Genomic DNA, 11,066 nt, shown 5'->3' with positions numbered 1-11,066 from the left:
GTGTCCCCCACAAAATTCATGTCTTTCCCAGGAACCTCAGAATGTGATCTTATTTGGAAATAGGGCTTATTTGGAAATAGGGCTGTTACAGATTTAATCATAAAGACTTGTGTCTTTATGAGAAAAGGAGAAGAGACACAGACAGCACACAGGGAGAAGGCTATATGAGAGAAGAGGCACAGATTTGGGTAATGTGTCCACAAGTCAAGAAACATCAAGTATTGCTGGAAGCATCAGAAGCTAACATAAAGGTCTGGAACAGAGCCTTTCTTAGAGCCTTCAGAGAGAGCATGGCCCTTCTGACATCTGACTTCAGGCTTCTAGCCTCCAGAACTGTGAGAAAATAAATTTCTGTTGTTTTAAGCCACTCAGTTTGAGGCACTTTGTCATGGCAGCCAAAGGAAACTAGTACACCCCTTAAATCAGCAGTTTTATTTCTGGCTTCAGGATTCCTCTGCATGTGACCTGCTAGAGCCAAATCCAATCCTTATTTTATTTGACTTTCTGGACTTGAAAGAGTCAGTTCCTAGGCAGGTTGATAAGAAGTCCGGGGATCCCCAAGGAAAGAGGGGTCTGGAATTCTCGAGGAGGAGGAAAGGACAAACATTTTTTCCCTCTACATTCCTTATGATTATATAACAATAATGTATCCTGTTTGAGGACAGTCTCTGGAAAAAACCTTCTGGCTAATCCTGTTATCTTAAAATGTAAATTATGGAGTGAGTCTAGCAAGGTCTTTACAACCTCCAGACATTCTTTTGATTCACTGTAATAAATTAAAAAGTATATAACTCCATCGCTAACACTAGCGAGGGGGTACTCTTTCTGCCCCCTTCTGATGTCTATGTCAGAAGCTTTCTCTATCCCTTTTATACTTTAATAAAACTACTACACAAAAGCTCTGAGCGATCAAGCCTCGTCTCTGGCCCTAGATTGAATTCTTCTCCTCCAGAGGCCAAGAATCCCAGCGTCTTTCGCGGTTCGGCGACACCCTTTCAGACTCATGTTGCTCATTTATTCCCTGTTGTCGCTCTTCTGCGGCTCTAACATCGCTGGCCCATGGTTCTCCTCCACATCCTTCTCAGACCCTCCCTGCCTCCTACACACGCAGCCCCCCACTGAAGAGCAGTGTCCCTGGGTTCATCCCCTGTCTCTTCTATTCACTCCCTGCTGTGATCTCATCCAAACAGCCCCTCTCCTACCATCTACAAGCTGTGGCCCCCACACACCCAAACTACTCTCCTGAGTTCCAGTTTGGATTTCCTACTGCCTCCTGGACGTTTCCACCTGGCACTCGTGCAAGCACCTCAAATACCACATGGCTTAGATGGAGGTCATCATCTAGAACTCCCTTCTCAAACAAACCTGTTTTTCCTCTAGACAGCGTGCCCACTCAGGGGCACAGGTCGAATACTAGCCTTCTTCTTGGTCCCCCACTGCACCCTTCACAGTGGTGATCAAGGCCACAGAAGGCTGCCTGTGAGGGTTGGGGGCTCCACGCCCCTCTTTCGACACCTGCTGCTGCTGCAGCTCTAGCTCAGGCTCTCTCTGTCTCTGTGACCAGTGGACACCCTTACCAAATCCTGCTTTAAGGCTGCTTGCTATGTGGCCTTGGGCAAGGTACTTAACCTCTCTGCACCTCAGATTAGATTTCTCATCTGTAAAATGGGGATATAACAACCTCACTGGGTTGTTATAAAGATTAAATGAGCTAATATGTTTAAAGTCCTGGAGCTGTGTCCAGCACCGGGGAAGTGATCACTGAAGAGTAACCGCTGTTGCTATGGAAACTGCGTTCTCCCTCCTTTACACCCAGCTCCCCATGTACCTTGTTCTCCAGCAACCAGAATCACTCTCTCATCATTCTTTGAGTTCCCCTGGCCTCCACACCCACTGCCTGGAATACCTTACCTTCTCCCCTCTCAGCCTAAGAACTAACCGAACGAACATGCTTCAAGATGTATCTCCCCTCCACTGGGGTCAGGCTCCCATCACTTCCTCTGTCAGAGCACAGATCATACTGGATCATAACAAACTGCCTCCTGCCTCTCAGTCAGCTCCTCAGGCAAGGACTTTGCCTTATTGATCTTGGTAACGCCAGCACCTGGCACAAAGCAGCTCATCACAGGCTCTAGAACTAAATAATTAGGAGTAAGGGCCGAGCAGGGGTGGGGTACAACCATGTCCTAGGTCACCTAGGACAGTCCCATTTAGGCAGTGATCCTGACATAATTATTAACAGTGCTCTCTGTTACTTTTAACAGTTCTCCAACATGCATAATAAATTATAAAGTCACCATAGGTATAAGAGCCGTGATTCTCACCCTGACACAATGATTCCTTTGTCTAATGACTATTCTAGAATGCCCTGTGTACCATTCCTTAAATAAAACTGATAATCTGAATAAAATTTCCAAATAACTGACATAATGCCCTAGATAGAAGGTAAAAAAGATTTAAAATGAAAGTAGCTTAAAATAAAATTATATGTATTTTGATGTGTAATGCTTGGAGAAATGACATACTTTTGCCCAAGGCAATAACAGAGACCAAAATTACGCTCTCATATCAGAAATAACTAAAAAACTGGACAAAAGGCATGAAACAATGGTCTTGAAGACATTGGAATCAAGCAACAAAAGTCTGAGTTCCCCTGTTTGGGGAAACAAATGGGGTTTGTTTCTGGTTTAACTGCATTGTGAGGGCTCCCAGGCCACAGCACAGGAAGAGGGATGAAGACAGAACTCAGAGCTTTCTCTGAGGGCGGAGGACAGAGCTGGGGGTCTGGGAAAGCTGAGGTGGCTAGAATTTCCACAGCAAGGTACTGGGGAGAAAAGTGCTACACAAAACTGCAGCAAATACTCATCCTCCTATGTGTCCAGCACAGTACTGACCAGACAATTGATGTGAGAAAGTTACCTGAAACTGGAGAAAGAACCATCCACTAGTGAAAAGCACTGGGCGTTCATGCACGGCAACAAACAGTGCCTGCTGCCTTCAGTCGAAATGGAAAACCTCAGTTCATGAGGCAGGCACAGAGGACTCACAGGGGGTTTTGTCTCCGTAGGGGGCAAAGCAGTCCTACACTAAATGCTGTTCTTATCATTCAATAAAGCAAGATCTGAAAAGATCAGACTCTCCAAGCAGCTTAATGGCATGAGAAACTAAAGCTTAAGAATATTCATAGGAAAAAAAGAATATAGGAATACAAACCTATCACATACCCAACAATGTAAAACACACAATGTCTGTCGTCCAATCAAAAATTATCAAGGCTGTCAAGAGGTCAGAAAATATGACACAAAGGTTAATTAAAATCAATCCAAGAAATGACAGACATGACAGAATTAGTATACATTTGAACAGTTATTGCAACTGTATTCCACATGTTCCAGAAGCTATAGAAAAGACTGGCCATTTTAACCAGAGACATGAAAAATCTAGGAAAAGACTCAAATTGTACTTCTAGAGGTGAACATTATAAAGTGTGAGATAAAAAATACATTGGGTAGGATTAATGACCAATTAAACATCAGAGGGAAAAAAAGACAAATTTTAAAACAAAGCAATACAAATTACTCAAAATGAAACACAGAGAAAGAGGCTAAAATAAATTAATAGAATAGCAGTGAGCTATGGGACAACTTTGTGTGTGTGTGTTAAGTCACTTCAGTTGTGTCGGACTCTGTCCCTGTGGGCTGCAACCTCCCAGGCTCTTCAGTCCATGGGATTCTCCAGGCAAGAATACTGGAGTGGGTTGCCATGCCCTCCTCCAGGGCATCTTCCCAACCCAGGGATTGTACCTGTGTCTCTTACATCTTCCTGCATTGGCAGGCAGGTTCTTTACCACTAGCGCCACCTGGGAAGTCCTAATATGTGAGTTTAGAATCCCTGGGGGGAGAAGAGACAGAAAAGTACTTACAGAAATAAAGATTAAAATTTTTCCAAATGCTTAAGACTGTGAACTAGTTACCTGCTTACATTTAAACATGTAGATTACCATGACAGCAACAGCTACAAATGTAGGCCATTGTAGAAGGTGATTCAAATTCATATACCATGAACAGTTTTCTTTCTTGGGTGGGACTGTCTGATATATTTCAGGATGTTCATCAACCCTAAATCTCACCCCCAAAAATGTCAGTAACGCCTCCCATTCACTGCACACAAAACACAAAAATCTGTCCCTACAATGTGGTGTCACTTCTCTGAGAGCCACGGAGCTACAACAGATCAGGGCCAGCAAACTATGGGCTTCATTTGTATGTCCTGTGAGTAAAAAATAGTTTTACATTTTTTAAAGATTGTTAAGAGGAAGAGGAGAGATGAGAAGAAAAGAAAAATGAAGAGGAGGACAAGTAAAAATAGTAGGAGAAAGAGACCGAAGAGATGAAATAAAGGGAAAGAGATAGATTATAAGTGGCCCCCAGAGCAAAAAATAAGATGTCGCTGATCCCTGGTCTAGACTTCAAAGGGAAAAGGATATCACATGGTCCATTTTCACAAGGTGTTTATAACCTAATGGGGAATTTATACATTAGGATTCAGCCTAAGAAGCAGAACCATGACAAGTAATATGTAATAAGGGATTTATTACAAGGATTAGACGATGTGTAACTGTAGGAGCTGGTGAAGAAGTCCACGGGAGACTGATGCCTTTGTGCCTGGTGGGGGCCAAAGGTCACTGCAGGTAAACAATCCATCTATCTCGAGTGAAGCTACACATGATGCTGAGGAAAGCAAGGACAGATGGAAACCCACCAGAGCCAAGTGGAACCCATGAAAACAAACTAGAGTCCATGTCTTTCTCCCCACCTTCAATACCATTGATAAGCATGACCTGAAGAAGCTGATGCCCTCTGCCACTGAGCTGCACAAATGTGCCACCCTCTACATGTTCTTACAACACCGTGGGTTTACCCTGCATTGCCCCCATCACACAATCCTATAATTGCCTGCTTCCTTGTCTGTGTCCTCTGCTGGATTCTGAGCCGTAGTGGTGGGGACTGCATCTGTCATGTTCATCGTTGTATTATCCTTTGCTCCTAGCACAGTACCTAACAGAGTAATTGCTCAAGGAATACTTTCTAGATGAATAAATGAAAGATAAACCAACATATGAAGTGAAAATCAAGCTGAGCAGAAATGAAGCAGGTGGTTCATTCAAAGGAAGGATGCTCCTTTATTCTACAAGTGCGAATTCTAATTTTCGAGGTGTTGTGGTGACTTCGTGTTATTTTGCGAGGCTTTGGTGACAGGCAAAAGCAATTCTCTTTGTAAACAGGAAGAGGTCGCCCAAAGGGTGTGTACTTCACTACACCAGTCCTTGGGAGTGATGGTGCACGTGCTTGTCCCTCACACCAGAAGGCTAAGCTAAGGTAGCAGGAGATCTGCACTGGGAACCATCTGGCAGGAAAGAAACAGCATGCCCTATACATCAACCATGTGGGGCAGGAACTAAAGAATGTCCGCCATGTGAAGACTGAGCAGGACACAAGAAAGAAGGTATCAGGGAAAACGCCACCAATACTTAAGGACACATCACGGTTATCATCATCACTAAATAACAGCTGATGTTTAGAGTATTTAACCTGCCAAGCTAACCATTCACATGCATTACTTCAGGTGATCTTTACAACGAAACCTGTAATTATCACCATTGTATAGATGGGGAAATTGAGAGGCTGTTTGTCCAAGACAGCAGAGCTAGTAAGAGACAGAAATGGAATGCAAACCAACACACTTCTCATCCAGAGACCCACTACCGTCTATTCTTGGAAACTAGGTTAGTCCTGAGAAAACTGGAGTCTACGTTTTAACAAACAGAAGCAGTTACCTATAGCCGGTATTTATATGGTTCTAGAAAACATTGGAAATCTATTCCAGGATTAAAGTTTGAAAACTATTGAACATAAAATATATACATATATTTGTATATACCATGTGATATGGTATGTAATATCATACTGATTAAGTGCTAAATGCAGTGAATTAGGAAATTCAGACAAACAAAAAATATCCAACAACATTATATAAACACCACCAGCTTACTTAACAGGTATTAACAAAGTGATCTATTAATTAAGGTATTAGAATACCCAAATCTAGTTTTACCTAAAATCTCTATTTCTTCTAGGTGAATAATACTTTTTGAACAACAATAATGTGCATAATATTTAGATCCATCTAAACAAATCAGAGCCCAATATATGTAACACCTTTTTACACACATCAATATTACAGATACAATAAAATCAAATTAATTTCATGAGATACTAAGATGACTAAAACTTGGTCTCTATCTACATAAGGATTCCAGGGACTGGGGACACCAAAACTTCTGCTAAGAACTGCAGAATGAGACAAAAGATAATAAAAGCCCAATGTACAACAGAAGAATGGAAATTGAATTTAGTAGGCATATCAGTTTTAGTAAATATATTTGTTAAAGTGAATTTTTTGTTTAGTTTCTTTCATAAATCTGTTCAATTTAGACTTATCCTAAAATGAATTTTCTTCTCACAAGCACAGAATTTATGCAATTACCCTATCCCTGATCTCACCAAATGTCACCACTTTTCATTCTAAAATACAAAACAATATAAAACAATCTGTGGGATGGGGCCTGCAGTATGTTGGGTCTTAGTTCCCAGACCAGGGATCAAATCCATGCCCCCTGCATTCGGAGCTCAGAGTCTTAACCACTGGACTGCCAGGGACGTCCCTAAAACATAAAATTTTGAAACATAAAATGTCTTTGGAACGTCAACTAAAATTTTAAAGGTGTAAAGAGCTGCATTCATGCCAAAATAAGACTAGATTTAAATTTTTAGATGAAGTATTTGATTGGTAATTTTATATTTCTATAAATACATGGGAAACAATCTCATTTTTAAAGTTGTAAGAAAATGTTATATTTACATTTAGGAAAAAATTACATTTCCCAGACTCATGCTTACCCTAATAATGCTTTCTCAACAGTTAGCTCAGCTCTTAAAGGTATCTTAACTAAGCTCTGCCCCTCTGCAAATAGTATTATCAATATTTGCTAATATTCAATGGTCCAAATAGTCTTATCCCTGGAAATATCTCTAAATATTACAAAAACATTGCCTGTAACCACAAGTTCACAAATGTCAAATTTTTGGAGATAGTCCATATTCTTCCACAAAAATGCAATTTAAAGAAAAAGAATTGATGAAACCTAGAAGAGACAGAAGAGACTATATCAACCAAATATAATGTGTAGCCCTTATTTGCATCCAAATTCAGACCAGCCAACTAATCAAAAATTGTTTTGAAAGAATAGAGGATATTTAAGTATAGCCTGGATAAATTGACACTATTAATGAATTATTTAGATGTGGTGATGATGACACTGTGGCAACGATGATGTAATTCTTATCTTTTAGAGAAATTTTCAAAAATATTTGTAGATGGAATGGTAAGATATCTGGGGTTTGATTCAAAATAATCCAGTGGGAGAGGACTGTCAGAGGGTAAATATGAAACAAAACTGGCCTAACAAAGAGATATATAGAGGTTAATTATGTTAATCTCTTTATATGTTTGGAAGCTTCCATTATAGAAAAATTTTAATAAATGAAAAAATAAACAGCTTGAAATATGGCACAATGTCTCTTATACAACAGATACCATGAATAACATAATAATACAGTCATCTTAATTTTAAGAACTATGGGTCATAAGCATGGCTTTGAATACAGACATAGTTACTGGTAGCAAAATGACAGTATCTAAAGAAAAAGAATTAATTTAATCATGTTTAATTCAATCTCATTGTTCTCTTTGCCTGAACAGAAACTGCTTCACTGTTAGAATAAATCATAACTATCCCCAAATAGACTTAATTACTGATTTCAATAAGCATACCCCAAATTCTAAGAACAAATAAGAAAAGGAAGTTTATAACTAAGTTGTTCTTTTATAAGCATTCATTTTAACATATAAACCTTAATTATGTTAAGACAGCTGAGCAGCAGGAAGCCGGTGTTACTGAACCTCAGACTGGGTCTTCAAATCGTTTTCCCTTTCCTACACCTAATTTTCCGGTGGGCTTTTTTTTTTTTGAGGGGAGGGCAAATTTTGGTATTAATAGTTATCACTTATTTAAATTCTTTACACCTAGTGGTGTATATGAACTCAATGTTTAAACCGACTTAAATAATATCAGTGCTGATATGAAAACATGGCCATTAAGACTAACCTATTTTTATAGAAATTACAAGGTGATATTAGCAATTAGAGTAATTTTACGATTCAGACTGGAATCGTATATTAACGTGGGAAGACATTTCTGAACATTCTTCCTAAACGCTGGGAGTTGCGGGGATGAGAACTAGAAGTTCCTCACACTTCCAGTAAAATGTGAAGCAGGGTGCAAATTATTAGGAAACGAAATTTACTCTATCTCCCCCCTCCCAGCCTTTGTTAATTCTTATCGTCGTTTGATTCTAATTATCGTATCGTCCGCTGTACCTCTAGATTTTCTACAGTCAGTTATTTCATCCACGTCAAAATGAATGAGAGGGAGTGTCTGGTTTAGGCAGATGTCTGGTTTAGGAGCTGAGAGAGGTTCCTGAATTATTAGCTACGCTCCCTTGAATAAGCAAGTACCACACACCCACCGTACGCAGGAACGGGGCGAAAGACACGTTATCGCGGTGCCACGTCGCACCTACGTGGGGCGTGCAGGCCACCGGCAGGCCCCCAGGCTAGCAGCCTTCGACCACCTCGGGGTCCAGTCCGCCCAATCCACAGACGCCTTCCCTCCTTCTCTGCGGGGGCCCCACCTGCACTCCCATTCCTGCCGGCTGGGGGTGACCGAGGGCTGGTCCTTCCTCAGCCCTGAGTCCCCACCCCTCCATCACCTCTTGGCAGGCCGGCGGCCCCAACAACCCGGGCACATCAGGGTCCCTTCCGCGCTGTCAGGCTCCAGGACCGGCGCGGAGCGCGAGGTGGAGCGCGGGGTCAAGATTCCGAAGAGGAACCGGGGCTTGGCTGGGCAGCGCCGGGCGTACCTCCACCTCCAAGATGGGCGGGCGGCTGGGGAGAAGGCAGCGGCTCTGGGACTGCAGGCGGACGGATGGGGTCCCGTTACCTACAGGGAGGGTGCCTGGGTTCCTGGAGACCACGAGAGGGAAGAGCGAAAATCCTGCTGAGTAGGAAAAACTCACTCTAAGGGCTCTCGGCTGACTCCTCACTGGAGACCTTGGGTTAAACTAAGTCCTCTAGTTCGGCGTGGGCTGGGCATGGCCAGTGCCGGGCCGCGCCTTGACCTTCCCTCCGCACCGCCCAGGCGCTTCCTAGCTTCCCAGGGAAACGCAGAGCCGGGCTGGGGATGGCACGGCGCGTGTCCTTGGGGCATCCGGCCCTTGAGAAAAGGCGCCTCCTGACGCAAGGGGCCAGAGTCCAGGAGCCCGGATGTAGGCTCCAGAACCCAGGTCGCCTCAGCACCTGAGGCCTACTCGAGGCCCAGGTATTATAAGATGGCAGACGCCCATGGCGGTTAGTAGTTGAGAAAGCCGACAGAGCCCCGTGCCACCGCTTAAGGTCCTTGGGCGAGTTTCCTAATTTCTCTAAGTCCAGATTTCTTCTTTATATGATGAAGATTTCATTGTGTCGTCTTCATTGAGTGCTAGGAAGGTTAAAGGGAAATCAATTGCCCCGCAGACGGGGAGCAGGAGATCAGGATTAGCCATTATTGTTAATATTATTAGTGTTTTTATTAGCGGGCTGGACCCAAGGGCTTGCCTAGTGGCTCAGTCAGTAAAGAATCTGCCTGTGATGCAGGAGACTCGGGTTCGATCCCTGGGTCAGGAAGATCCCCTGCAGGAGGAAATGGCAACCCACTCCAGACAGAGGAGCCTGGCGGGCTACAGTCAATAGGGTCGCAAAGAGTCCGACACAACTTAGCGACTACACCACCACCCCGGGGAAAGTGCCTTTTCCTTGTTTTTTCTTCTGCCCTGGTCCCTCTGTGACTCCCAGCTCCTTCTCACTGAGCTCCAGCCCTAAGGCTCCACTACCCCGGCGGCTCTGGACGCTTCCAGTCAGTCCTGTCTCAGAAGGGCAGGCGTTCTTGCCCAAGCCTTGAGCCAAGGTCAGCCGCAGGGTGGTCAGCCCGGGAGGAGCCCTGATGCCCCTACTCGAGACCCCGGAGCCGGACCTGGAACCAGAGGTGCGGCCTCGCGCTCAGCGCGTTCCAGAACCCTGCCCGGCCGGCTCACCGCGCAGAGCATGGCGCGCGCTGCGCACGTTCCGGCTGACGGCCGCCCCAGCCCAGGAACTGCGCCGCCACGAGGCCGGTCTGGGTGCGCCAGCTCGCCCAGCTCCGAGGGCTCGGCAAGGGCTCGGCGTTGCGGGTGGGCCCTCTGCAGCAGCCGCACAGGCGCCGGTGGGGTCGGCGAGTCCCAGAAAAGGCCCGATCTCTCCGCGCGATCGCGGCGCCTCGTGCAGGTGACCCGAGCGCCACGTTCGATAGGAGAAGAACGTTTAACTTACTCTTCCACAGAATCGAAGATTCATCGTAGTACTTAGGCAACGAGGGGCCGTCTTGGGCCGGACTCCGGGCTCCGCTCTTCTGGCCTGGGGCCGCGGGAAGGACATAAGCTCTCATTTCCCGCGGGGCGCGCGGGAGAGCCTCCGGTCGGCTCTGGGCTCTTCCGCGGCTGTGCCCCGCGCTCCGACGTTTGTTGATCGTACAAATGAACGAATGTAGGCATGGAGAGTTTTCGCACAAGGGGCAGGGGGAAATTGGAATGCGAACGGGTTAGTCGTTAGCATGAAATAGGTTCCCTTTATATTCTTGCTTGTTTCCAAGCACTCAGGTGACTCCGGACCCGCAAAATTTGCGAAAAGGATCTTAAAGCTGAGGTGATGAGGGCAAGGCAGACTGAGTTCAGGATTTGGCAAAGCCTACGGAGGGAGAAGGGGCGGTAAGGGGTTTGGAGGATCGCCTGAAGGCCGAGAATAGAAGCAGACGTAGCCAACTGGTGGTGCCTGCCTTGCGGGCGGAGGCTGCAGGTGTTGAAGGGAGGGCAGAA

The sequence above is a fragment of the Cervus elaphus genome, chromosome 29 (assembly GCF_910594005.1).
Source record: "Cervus elaphus chromosome 29, mCerEla1.1, whole genome shotgun sequence".
NCBI classification, from domain to species: domain Eukaryota; kingdom Metazoa; phylum Chordata; class Mammalia; order Artiodactyla; family Cervidae; genus Cervus; species Cervus elaphus.
Note: the sequence above shows the minus strand (reverse complement) of the source record.